The sequence below is a fragment of the Onychomys torridus genome, chromosome 18, assembly GCF_903995425.1.
Source record: "Onychomys torridus chromosome 18, mOncTor1.1, whole genome shotgun sequence".
NCBI classification, from domain to species: Eukaryota; Metazoa; Chordata; class Mammalia; order Rodentia; family Cricetidae; genus Onychomys; species Onychomys torridus.
The window spans coordinates 4,753,959-4,767,452 of record NC_050460.1 but is presented as its reverse complement, the minus strand read 5'-3'; the positions used below and the strand labels follow the sequence as shown (position 1 = coordinate 4,767,452).

The window sequence follows — 13,494 nt, the reverse complement described above, 5'->3', positions numbered from 1 at the left end:
GATTTAACAAGGAGACTAATAAGATCCACATACTCAGTCTTGCCCAGAGCATCTCTCCACCACCTTACACATAGAGCTCCATTTTCTAGATATAAATATAGAACTTGTGTGTGTGTGTGTGTGTGTGTGTGTGTGTGTGTGCTTGTACACACATGTGTAACATGATGTACATGTAGAAGTCAGCAAAACTGGTGGGAGTCAGTTCTCTCCTTCTACCAGGTGTATTCTGAGGATGGAACTCAGGTTTCCAGGTTTGGAGGCAATCACCTTTACCTGGTAAGCCATCTTGACAACCTTTATTTAATTTGCTGGGGGTTGCTGAGCTACTTTTGAGTCTTGGTACTTTGCTGTCTCTCCTGGATCTGGAGGATTATTAACACATGAAGACATATCCACAGCTGACACTACATCACTGATGAAAATGCACTAAACCACCATGAGATAACACCCACATCTTCATCCACACCTAGAGGCATGGTCCATCAGGGAGCTCTATATCCATGTGAATCTTCATTACCAGACCTTTTCCTATACAGCAATGTGAGAAGTCTTCACTCCAGCCCTGTGAACTTGTTAAACTAACCCTGTAGCATTCCTTTGAACCAAGCTCTGGAATCTTACAGAGAAATAAACAAGATAAACGCAGCACATGTGAACCCTGGAACTTTCTAGAGAATAGTACCTTACTCTCAGACTCCTAACAAATTAGCTAACAGTTGTAGAATTTTATGTCAACTCTCATTTAAATTACATCCCATTTTAATTGCCATTTTAGAACTTTTTTTGCTGATTCAATTTTTATCTTTCCTTATAAATCTTGTGATAGGCTTTTTAATAGGTGCAGGTCAGCCTTAAATAAAACAGTCTAAAAGAGCTGTGTGGCCCTGGTTCTTTCTTGATTAAACACTGGCCCTCATACATATTTGAGGCATCTTCAAGATAGAAGCTGCATCTCCTGCCTCTCTGGTGACCTTCATTTCTACAGGTAATAAAAGACTTGTGATCAATGGTGCTCAATCCATAGGTCTATCAACTAGAACATTACCTGTAATCTCAGAAAATGAGGATAGAGGACTCTTTATTAAGCATTCAGGAAATACCAGTTGAAACTGCTTGGTCCTAGCAGTTGACCAGCAATCAGGAACCTTTTCAAGAGTAAGAGGAGAGTTGTAGGGCTGGGGTGGAGGCGTCACTATCCTGGGCCAGAGACTTCGGATGCTTGAGGAGGGATGTCTGGGGTCTTCCGTGGGATTTGACAGCTGGTGGGTGTGTTTATCACTCTTTCATTGCCTGGCAAAGTCAGCAGAAGAGAGGTGCAAGTCTAGTCCCTCAGGGTGAGAGGACATGGAGGCAGCAGTGCTGGGCACTTGGGCACATAACACTGTAGTCAGGGATGGAGGAGGGAGCTAGAACCTAGAGTGTTTTCTTCTTTTCATGTAGTCTAGAACTACAGCAGGTCCCACCTCAATCAGCCTGATCTAGAGAACCCCTCACAGATGAGCCCAGAGAGTTGCCTCTGTAATACTAGATTATGTCAAGTTGATTGTCCATGTTAACCAGAAGAGTTGGTGAGACAAGGCCCTTGTGTCTGAGGGTCAGACTCTGTGAGGCTCCACATCTGAAGGCAGAGGATAATCACGAAGACTACGAAGCTCCCCTTGGTTTTATCAGCCTTGTGAATCCAAAGGAGCTGGGCTGAGTGCAGAGTGCATAAAGAAGCTTCCAGAGGCTGAGGCAATGAGGCCAGGCTAGTAGCACAATGGAACTCTTGGAGGGTCAGATCGATGCCTAGGAGGACTTCTGGTTCTGCTTCACCCCTTCATCTTCTTGTATCCCAAGTCTTCCTCAGCCTCTCTGCTCTTCTACTCCTCCCAGACCTTCCCAAATCAGAGATGAGCCAGGATGACCCACGCTGGCCCAGCTTTACACCCGCTGTTCACAGCCACTACTGCTCTGCTTGATCTCCTTGTATTACCTGTTATAACATGTGACATTTCCTTCCAGTGTGGGGAGCTAGGCAAGATGACTGTTCACATCTCTGCCCATCTGCTTTCTTAGCTCTACCACCTGCTGGAAGAGCCAGGAGCAGAGGCCCAGAAGCCAGACAGCCCATACTTTGACCCCTGGCTTTTGCCTACCTGACTGCTGGTAACCTTAAGGATATCTCCTACCTAGGAGCTCAGATGCCTCATCTGAGATACTGACATAATCATCATGTCTTCCCCAGGGCATTCTGTGAGGCGTGAATAAGACCATGGACATGACAGGAGCACCTGAGTACTCAGTAGGTGGAGACTAACATGGCTGCTGACCTTTGGTCTCAGGGTCACTACAGATGAGACTGGCCCTGCCCAGAAGCACATTCCTTCAACAGGATGCTTAGGCCTAGCCTTACAAGAATTGACCACCAGAACTCAAAAGTCACCTGGCTTTAGCTTCAGAAACTGAGAAATTGAGAGAGGAACTGGCCTTTTCCTGCATTTTGAACTCACTCTAGTTAGAAAAGCAAATGAAGAGATGGTGGGGATTTGAGGTGACAGACAGGCTGATTACCCTGCTTGATCATTATGTAAAATGGGAATGTATTGACATGGTACCTTGTACTCCACAGGTGTGCATAATGATTATGCATTGACTCCAAGGTTAGAGTCTGGGGAGATGGCTTAGCTGGTAAAATTTTTGCCTTGCAAGCATGAGGACCTGACTTCAGGCCCCAGAATCCATGTGAAAAAAAATGGAGTTATTTGTGTGATCCCAGGGCTGGGGACAAGGAGCCAGGAGGTTTGTTGGCTAGCCATCTTATCCTACATGCTAAGTTCCAGGCCACTGAGAGATTACATGTCCAAAAGAGACAGAAAGATAGATAAGCAATACCCAAGGTTGTCTTCTGATCGTGTATGTGCACGCCATGTCCGTGTACGCATGCGTGTGACCATACATGCCATAAATAGAGCTGGGAATATAGATCAGTGGTAGAATGCTTGCCTAGCATGCATGAGACTGTAGGTTCAATCCCAACATTGCAACCTAAATCAATCAATCAATCAACCAACCTAGTAATCAATCAACCAAAATTTAAAAATGACAAAGAGAGCAAAGCAGAGGCCAGTGACTGGCTGTGGGCAGGTGGTGGGTAGTGGGAGGTAATGTGGCCAGAGCAGTGTGTCATTGTAAAGTCTCTTTGAGAAGAGGAGCAGGATTGAGAAGCCACAGGGGACAGCAGGAAGCAAGAGCAGAAGGAAGCCCAGTGGACTTGAGCTCAGGCCAAAGATACTGAACCTGCCTCCAGCATGACCCACTTTTTCCTCCATGAAAGCCTTCCCAATGTGGCAGCCTCTTGCCCCCCACATCCTCCCCACTTCCTGTGAGGACACTTATGAGCTGCAAGAGTCTCTTCCAGGCCTCACCCTCACAGCCATAGTCTCCCTATATTCTGAGATGGGCTGGTCCCAACTCCGTCACTATACGTGTGGGTCAGTGGTCATGGTGTTTCATAGTGTTCCTCTCTCTGAGACCGAGTGTACTCCAGTGGAACAGCTGCCTTTAACTGGAGATCTCCAAGAACCCCAACCTTTCTCACTATCTGGCTTGATCCCTTCTCGAAGGCTTCCCAAGGGGCTCCTCTATTCTGAGCATTCCAGCTCCCCACATCCCACCCTAAGCTAGGCAGGAAGGACTTCCTATCTCCAGATTCTGTTCCCATCTGGTCTCCTCTAACCCTTACCCCCAAGCCATGACCCCTCACCACTCCAAATTGCATAGCTTGCATCCTAGATCTTCAAAGGCCCCCATCAGCAGTATTTATTTCTCGCTCTTAATTAAAGACAGAATATTGCTCATACTTCAGATTTGACGGCATGAAAGACACTGAGATGGATCTACATTTTATACCGCTGAAGACCTAAGATGCTTGGTGTCATTTTAAAGAAGTGATTAAGGGGCTAGAGAGACGGCTAAGTTCATAAACACTTGCTGTGCATGCATGAGGACCTGAGTTACATTTCCCAGAACCAACATGAGAAGCCATGTGTGGTTGCCTGCACTTGTAATCCCAACACAGGGGAGAGAGAGACAGGTAGCTCCCTGGCAATCATTGGGCAACAGCCTAGCCACATGGGTAAGCTCCAGGCTAGTGGGGGATCCACAAAGCAAGGTGGAGAGGTCTTAAGGAACACCACTCCAGGTTGACCTCTGACTTCTATAAGCACATACATACATGTGCACGGACACATGCACATATACCTGTAACACACACACACACACACACACACACACACACACACACACTCACATACAAGAAGTGATTAAGGAACAAACAGCAACAACAAAACTATGGTTCCAAGAGAGTCAGGACATCACAAAAGCTAGTTGACAGCATAGGGAGGATTCTGACCCAGAACTATTCTGAGCCACCAAGCCCCGGAGTTCCTGCCCAATATCCTAAGTCAGGATCAGTTCAGGACTTTCTCAAACATGCTACAGATTCAGAATCTCTAACCCAGGCTTCCCTGTTTCCTGTAAGTTGTTCTGGTAACTCTGAGATCTTGGGCCAACTTCACAGTGACCTTGGAATAAGTCAAGTGGGTTGGGGGATGGGCGGGTAGGGTAGAGGAGGGAACTTGGAAGGGATGACTAATAGTAACAACCCTTTGGAAAAGTGGCATGGAAACAGGCTAGCATAGAAGCGCTCTCTCTCTCTCTCTCTCTCTCTCTCTCTCTCTCTCTCTCTCTGTGTGTGTGTGTGTGTGTGTGTGTGTGTGTGTGTGTGTGTGTGTTTACAAAAATGGAGTTACTCTATTAGAAGGGTCATAATTCCATTAGACAGCATGGCTAACAAAAAGCCTAGCATTGTGGGTTACCTCCTTTGGAGTTGTTGGCTAGTGAGGCCCCATAGACCCCTAAACATTACCGGATATTGCCAGTGCTCCTGGTTACCTCTAGTACTTGACAGTCAGATCCTATTGCTGAAGACACTATACCCTTGAGCCATAGAACATGGAGAAATCCAGCTGGCACTGACCTGGAAGATTCACCCTTACTGGCTAGCTGTCACAGTGTTGATAGGCTATCCACGCTACTGGAGGAGAAAAGTAACTGTCAGTCTTACTCAGCTGCACAGAACCCTGTTACACTAACAACTGTCCTGGCCAGATGTGCCCACTGTGCAACAGTGACACAGATATTGGGAGTATTTTAGACCATGGCTATGGCGTCAAGTATCAAAGCTTCAAGAGCTGTTAAGTGGTTTGTCAACAATGCTTAGCTGCTTGGAGATCCAGTTAGGACTCCTGGGTTAGTGTTTTGAACTCCGCTCACATCCAGTGTTCTTGTCCCAAAACCAAAGCTAAGCTATGAGCCCCCTTTAGCTCTTGAGGCCAGGGCTTCAGCTTTGCGTTCTCACACAGCCTTCTCTGTCCTCTCTTCCACTTCCCTACATGGCACAACAGAATGAACACTTGCCACCAGCTCAGCTCACTCCCCTTGGCCTCACATGTTCTGTTTTCAAGCTGTACTGGGTCATGTGGTACAGGGAACCCAGGCCTGGCCTCAGAGACTTCAGGCAAGCTCTGAACCACCTGACTTTTGACTGGCAGTGTGAGCCTGGGCAGAACTAGGAGGGGGCAGGCACTTTAGGAAATAACCAAGCTGTTTCCAGAGCAAACTTGCCCTAGAACCCAGATGGGTTGGCACACATGGTCCCTCACTGGATCCTTGATGGATCAACATCTTAGTGTCCACACCAGAGAAAGCCCTGTGTGTAGTGGGTAGCCATTCCAGCTTTGACCTGGAAGTTCCAGCCCCCATTGAAGCTTCAATAATGGTCACACCTACAAGGTGGGCCTGAGAGAGGACACTTAAGACCCAAGTTCCAGATGCTGGGGTGCTGTTGGTTCCAGGACCCTGGATGCTGGAGGTAGACCAAGCAGAGTTCTCCAGAGAACACCACCAGACTGCACCATACCTTTCCCAGGCCCTGCAACCTATCCCTTCATTTGTAAGTTATCCCACAAAATAAACCTCCCTTTTAACTATGTGGAATGGCCTTAAAAATTTCACCAATTTCTGGCACCCAATGTGGGGCAAATTATTAACACCTTGCGTGACCGTTACGGAAGCCTCAATGGGGGTTGGAACTTCCAGGTCAAAGCTGGAATGGCTACCCACTACACCTGTGTGTGACCCAGGGCCTGGCAGGACACAAATCCTATACCACAGGTACAGTCTACCTTCTTGGAGACAGAGCAGGGGAGGAAGGGACCAACAGACAGGAAAAGAAGCTTGTCTATCTACCTGAAGATAAACCAGCATTGAAAATGACACATCCAAGGTGATCATTCACTTCCTCCTTAGTTGTTCAGACAGTTTCATCTGCCAACTCATTCTTTTCAACAGAGATTTGCGTGGTATATGTGGATAGTGAATGCGCATGGAAAGTGTAATGTAGATGGTATATGGATGTGGTGTGTGTGAATGTAAATGTGCTTTTAAGGTATATATAAAAGGTATACACACATGTGTAAAGTGTATGTAGATAATATATGTAGATAGGGCACGATTGTGGTGCAATAGATGCTATAAATGCATATATCCTGTGGGTAAATGGCACATGTACATATGTGTGCCTTGTGCACATAGTATATGTGCATGTAGAACAAATGTAGATAGCATATGTGCATTGTGGTGTACATCTGTGGGGTGTGTGTGTGTGTAGATGATATATGTGGTATGTATAGATGGTATGTATGTGCATATGTGGTGTGTGTACATGTATGCTGTATAGACATGTGTAATGTCTGTAGATGGTATATGTATATGTGTGGTATATGTGTTTTGTTGTATAGATGGGGTATATGCATGTGTGTGTAGATAACATGTCATGTATGGTGTGTGTAGATAGCATATGTATATGTTTGGTGTGCAAATGTGTAAGTGGCATGAATATTTATGGTATATACTTAAAAACATGGCATGTGTGTTGTTGTATATATTTAAATGGTTTATGAATATGTGTGGTATGTGAAGGGTATATGTGTATACATGAAGTAGATATGTAGATATTTGTGGTATATGTGTTTAGTTGTATATATGTGTAGATGACATTTATGTGGTATATGTTAAAGATGATTTATATGAATGTATGGTATATGTGTGTAGAGATAGATGTGTGTAAAGTGGGCATGTAGGTGGCATTTGTGCATGTGAGCTACATATGTTGAGCTGACATGTATGATTGGTGTATAAATCGTATATATGTGTATGTTGTATGTGTGAAGATGGAATATGTGTGTTTGTGGAGTGTAGATAATATACAGGTGGAGCATGTATGTGGAGGGTAAATGTGCATGTGTGGTATACATGTTTAGATGTTACACATGTGATATATATATATATATATATATATATATACATATACATACATATATATACATATATATATATATATTCTGTGGGTGAATGGCACATGTATATATGTGTGCCTTGTGCACATAGTATATGTGCATGTAGAGCATATGTAGATATGTGCATATCATCTATACAAGTGTGATTTGTATGTTTGTGTAAGTAGTATGTATGTGTGATTTGTGTCTATATTATGCACTGAGCTTTGTATGTCTAAGTATTCATGAGTGTTTAGGGATATGTGTGATTTGTGCATATGGCATGTTAGTGTGAGTGGTAAGTATCTATGCATGGTATGCAGTATTTGAGTTATGGTGTATATGCAGAGGTATGTGTGTGGTATGTTTGGGGTGAGTGTATGTGTGCATGGCTGAATGCATCACTCTTCAAGAAGCACACCATGACTGCTTTGAGTTTCAAGTCAAAGAAGAAAAAGACATGAGAAGGGCAGCCATGCAGCCCTGAAGCACAGCCCTCCCTCAGCCTGGGAAGGGTTGTCTAGGCATGGTATTCAGGAACTGTGACTGTAGGGAACAGGGAGTCTTTACCTTGGCTTCCCATGAGCCACATGATGGCCTGGGAGCAGAGACCAGTGGATGGTGCTGGCGGGGCACAGGCTGAGCCTGAGTACACAGTCACCTATCTCATCTCCCAACAACCAAGGGACATCAGGATTCCTGACTGATTGACACCAGCAGTGATGCCCAAGGGAGGGCATGTTACTATCACATGATAACTGATTCTGTACCTTCCACGTGGTTATGAAGTGTGTGCATGTGGTGTGCGTATGGCGTGGGGTGTGTGTGGTGTGGGATATGTGTGAGTGTGTGTGTGTGTGTGTGTGTGTGTGTGTGTGTGTGTGTGTGTCCAGCACATGTACCTGGACTCTCCTGGGTATTTATCACACTGGGGCATACCCTGCCTCTGCTATGGGAAATCAGCTGGTAAGTTCTAGCTGCTTCTGAGAACCTGAGATGGAAGCAACAAATGATAACAGTCATGCATCTCAAACAATTCCAAAGTTCCACACCTCAAACAAAACAAAACAAAACACCTCACTACATCTCTAGGAAGGACACTTGCGTGTACTAAGAGCAGGGCTGGGCACATTCACCTTGTCCCTTTCTCCCTCTACCCCTCCTCTCCAGGTCCTGGACCTCTCCCCTCTTCCTCTTTTGTTTGATCATGTTGGAGATTTGAACAGTGAACCCAGAGCCTTGACCACACTGAGCCAACATCCCACCACCTCAGCTCTCTTCTGTCTTATTTTTGCCGTTTTCTTTGGGACAGGCCTTCAGTGCCTGGGCTGGCTGTGAGCTCACTCTGCAGCTTAGTCAGGCCTTGAACTTGATAGCTTCCTGCCTCAGCCTCCCAAGCAGTTGGCATTAGAGGGCCTTGAACTTGATAGCCTCCTGCCTCAGCCTCCCAAGCAGTTGGCATTAGAGGGCCTTGAACTTGATAGCCTCCTGCCTCAGCCTCCGATGCAGTTAGCATTAAAGGCCTACACCATCAGTCCTGGAAATTCACTTTTCTAATTATGGTTGCATTTAATCATTCCAACATCCTACAGACATGATTTTATGATGATTTGATATCATTTTTATTTTTAGGTATTGTGGACTAAACCCAGGGTCTTGCAATGCTGAGCACCTTTCTACCTGTGAGCTCCCTCTTTGATGCTGAAAAAAAATTAAGTTTTGAAACAGGGTCTTAATAAGTTGGCCAGACTATCCTTGAAGCCACTATGTAGCTCAGGTGCAGCTCAAATGTATGATCCGCCTACTCAGCCTCCAAAGTGTCTGGGATTACCGGCCTATGCTACCAGGACAGGCAACATTTCTTTTTATATACAAAGAAATGAAGGCCCAAAGAAGACCAGCAACTTGCCCAACTAAAGTTCACAAAGCATGCAAACCTCCATTTAACTAATTCCAAAACTCAGAAACAACCTTTGCACTGCGCAGAGATCAGAGGTTATAAACAGCAGCATTAATGTAAACAGAAATGTCCACACAGCCAGGGCACTACCTCAGGTATGCATGTCAGGCCAGTCTCTTCACCCATCGCCCCATCCCAGCTCTCAGAATAGAACCTGGCTTTGCCAGAGAGAAGCCTGGCTCAGAGCCTCAGCTGTAGGCAGCCCTCCGTCCGGCCGCATCATCTCACCACACACGGTGCCAGAGAGGCCCAAGTGATCTGGTCCACGGGGCATGCCAGCTGGGAACACTCTAGATCCTCACCCTCCTGTCTCTGTCTTGGAACTTTTAATATATTTTAAATAAGAAAGCCCACATTTTTGTCTTACCCTGGGTCCTGCAAACCTCGAAGCTGATCCTTCCCGTCCCTACAGTGGCCAGCTCAGACACGATTTCCCAGGAAGTGCAGCCCAGGCCAGCCACTCCCTGTATGTTTCCAAAAATGTTACCCACAGTCCCTGGATGGGCAGGACTGGAGGCAGATACATTACTTTAATCTGAGTGGCTTCCTGCCCCAACGGCCTTGATCTGCGCCTCAGCAACTGGTCCCCATCGCCCTGATCTCTCCTCCCTCTCTGGCCCCACTCCTCCATCGCCAGCTTCCTATCTCAGTGACCCACTTACTCCTCGGGGACTAGAAGGTATGGGAAGCTGCTTTGAATCTCCCCTCCCCCCTGAGGCATGAACTTGATAAGAGCTAAGGAACTGCTGTGCTCAGTAGATTCCTGACTCCGTCATGATAAGATGTATATTCAAGTAGCAATACATTAAGCCTGCACAAAGATTGTGTGTCCTTCATCATTCTACAATTAGATAAGTAATAAAAGCTCGAGACCAGCTCAGCTTTAAATTAGAGTCAAGGGCTATCCTGCTCCTTCCGCTGTGGGTCTCTGTGTTACCCCTCTCTCATCCCCAGTATCCACCTCCACTTCTTTTTCTCCCCATCTATCCCTCCCCATCTAACCCCATCTATCCCTCCCCATCTATCCCTCCCCACCTATCTCTCCCCACCTATCCCTCCCCATCTATCCCTCCCCATCTATCCCTCCCCATCTATCCCTTCCCATTTATCCTTCCCCATCTATCCCTCCCCATCTATCCCTCCCCACCTGTCCCCTCCCCATCTATCCCTCTCCACCTGTCCCCTCCCCATCTATCCCTCCCCACCTGTCCCCTCCCCATCTATCCCTCCCCACCTGTCCTCTCCCCATCTTCCCTTCCCCATGTGTCCCTACTTTGCCAAATCCTGCACTCTCTTCAAAAACTTATGAAGTCCTAGTTCATAGAGAATCACAATATTTGATTTATTTTGTATTCATTTGTATTTTTACATCAATGAGTTCTGCTCCATCTAGATCCTAGTCCTAAGAGAATAGCCTCCAGCACCCTGCCATTTCCTGGGAAAGCACCCTCGACATGAATGAATTCAAGCAGCCAGGTATACAAAGAAGAAGGAGGGATTCACTCCTCAGAAATTATTAATGCAGACCCAAGGAACCCAGGTCTTTCCTCTCCAGCATCCACTAAAAGGCAGTTAGACCTTAGCCAAACACTCTCAAGAGGTGTCAAGTGACACTCAGAAAGGAATGTTCTTTTATACATTTGCACGGTTAAGTCATACCTGGAATCCCCAGGTAAACACAGGGAGTTTTGATTTCATAAACTTTCATTTCTGTTTTTTAAAATTTTTTATTTAATTTATTTATTTAAAAGCTTTATTTATGTTTATTTTATGTGAATGAATGTTTTGCCTGCAGGCATGTATGTGTACCATATGCATGCAGTGCCCATAGAGGCCAGAAGAGGGCATCAGATCCCCTACCCTGGAGTAACCTAGGGCTGTGAGCCACCATGTGGTCGCTGAGAATTGAACTCCTGGGTCCTCTGCAAGAGTAATCAGTGCTCTTAACCACTGAACAATCTTTCCAGTCCTTTGACTTTTAGTTTTAAAGACAAGATCTCACTTTGTAGCCAAGACTGTTCTGGAACACAATATGTAGCTCCCTGGACTGGTCCTAAACTGGTCCTAAACCCTCCTGATAGTCTCCAGAGTGCATGGTGACAGTTGTTTCCTATTGCTCTTCTTCATGACCCTCTGTTACCCCTCAACCTTGCACACAAATGTTGTAAGAAATAGTTTTCTCTACGTGTTTCAAGGAACAGACCACAGAGGCTGAGATTTCCTCTAGAACCCAAAGTCTCCAAGCCCTGCATGAACACCTCATTTCTACCCAACTCCGTTGTCATCCCTGACATTCCTGCAAATTCTGCAGTCAGCCTCTCCATGGAAAGGGTCACCATTTCTCCACGCTGGGTGATAGCTCCCACTCGGACTGCAAACCTCACAGAGATGTACCTCCTCCTTGCAGCCCATCACTCCTGTTATCCTAAGACACTTCTCTCAGGTCTGTCCCCTGTACCTGCAGTGCTCCCTACTTTCAGCAGCTGCTTCTGTTCCCCAGACTCGATGCTTCCCCTGCATGCACCCCTGCCAGACCCTGCCCTCCTAGAGCCCATTCCAAGGTGGATTCCCCCCCCGCCCCCAAGAAAGACTTCCCTCCACATAGAGGATCTTCCCACAGGTCAACCTTCTTCCACGGTCCATCTCCACAGAAAGGTCCTCCCCACTGCCCTTCCCATCCTATTGACTTTCCCCTGGTAAGTCTTGCTTCCTACCAGTCCTTTTCCAGCTCCCCTCCCCCACCCTGGCATCATTCAACTCCATGCATATCTACTGCTTCCTGAATTATGGCTGCACTCACTGAGCCAGGACATTCCTCATTCAGGAACAACATTTCCACAGTTTAGCAGGAACTCTATAGTGCCCTGTGCAGGGCCTGGCATTTAGGAAGTACACTGGGGCAGAGCCGAGGTTCGGAGTCAGGATGTCTGCTTTTGTCCCCCTCCATGAAAGACCCCTTCCAGCTTCGTATCTCAGACAAATCCAATGATCCCTCAAGAACCCTCCTTTCCATTACCTCCACCTTTGTAGATTTTACTCACACAGCCCAGAAACTCCTGTGGACCTCTTCCCAAGCTGCCTCTGCCTCTCCTCTCTCTTTAGATTACCCTGCTTCTCTCTGGGAATGGCCTGGCAGGCCCAAGTTTCAAAACCACAGAAGTGACCTCACTGCTCCCTCTGCCCATACTACTCTGCACCAGGCATGGCCTATGTGTTATTTCCTTGCTCATGTAAAGAAACTTGGATTTTTCTCAGACAGGGGTCTCATAGCCCAGGCTGTCCTCAAACTTGCTATGTAGCCAAGGATGACCTTGAACTTCTGACTCTTCTGCCTCTCTATCCCAGATTCTAGAGTTATTGGCAGTTTGATGGCCTGCTGTGGATTGACAAGGGTCTCATGCAGGCAGGGCAACCATCAACTGACTCTCTCAGAGTTAATCTCCACAGGGAGCCCTAGAAATCTTCAACACAGGTCATAGCACCCCAGTTTTAAGTTTGATGGAGAGGGCACAGAGAAATCAAAATATTGAGTCAGGTTTCAAGGACCATAACCCCCTATACTGGGATTACAAACAGATTTTAACCAGCAGACTGAAGCTCCTATATACCCCCCTACACACACACACACACACACACACACACACACACACACACACACACACACCATGTTCCCTGTGTATAGATTACCTAGTGTTGACACCCAGCCAGTCTCCCTACAAGTGTTCTTTGTCAGTTGTTTGGCCCTTCCCCTTCCACTGGGGACATGACTCTATCGTTACAGCACCTAAGGGGCTGGTGTGTGAAGCCTTGTACGTCTGGCTGCATCTCTGCTCACCTTACGCTCTGAGCTTCCCCCCTCTCACACCTCTTCTTGGCTTCCAGCCAAAAACCACACAACAGACTACCTGCTTGGATGAGAGCCGAGGTTCCCAAACTCTCATCTCTTATGTTACGTTTTTCTGCGGGATCTCAAATGGCACCTAGTGGTCTAGTCACCTATACGGCCTCAGAGTTCCAGATGGGCAGACATGGGGCCAGGCATTTGCATTCTACAAGTTACCCTGAGTGATCTGGACACACGAGTTTAGTTTTGGCCTGCCTCTGCCATCCTCTGTGGCAGCATTTATACCAACCCTTCCCATAATTCATCTCTTC

The 13,494-nt window shown here is 46.5% G+C and overlaps 1 protein-coding gene across 5 annotated transcripts in view; it reads right to left on the bottom strand.

Annotated features, from left to right (window-relative positions):
• Daam2 (dishevelled associated activator of morphogenesis 2) overlaps positions 1-13,494 on the bottom strand; it is a 113,743-nt gene that overhangs the window by 47,142 nt on the left and 53,107 nt on the right. The gene's annotated exons all lie outside the window — the stretch shown is intronic.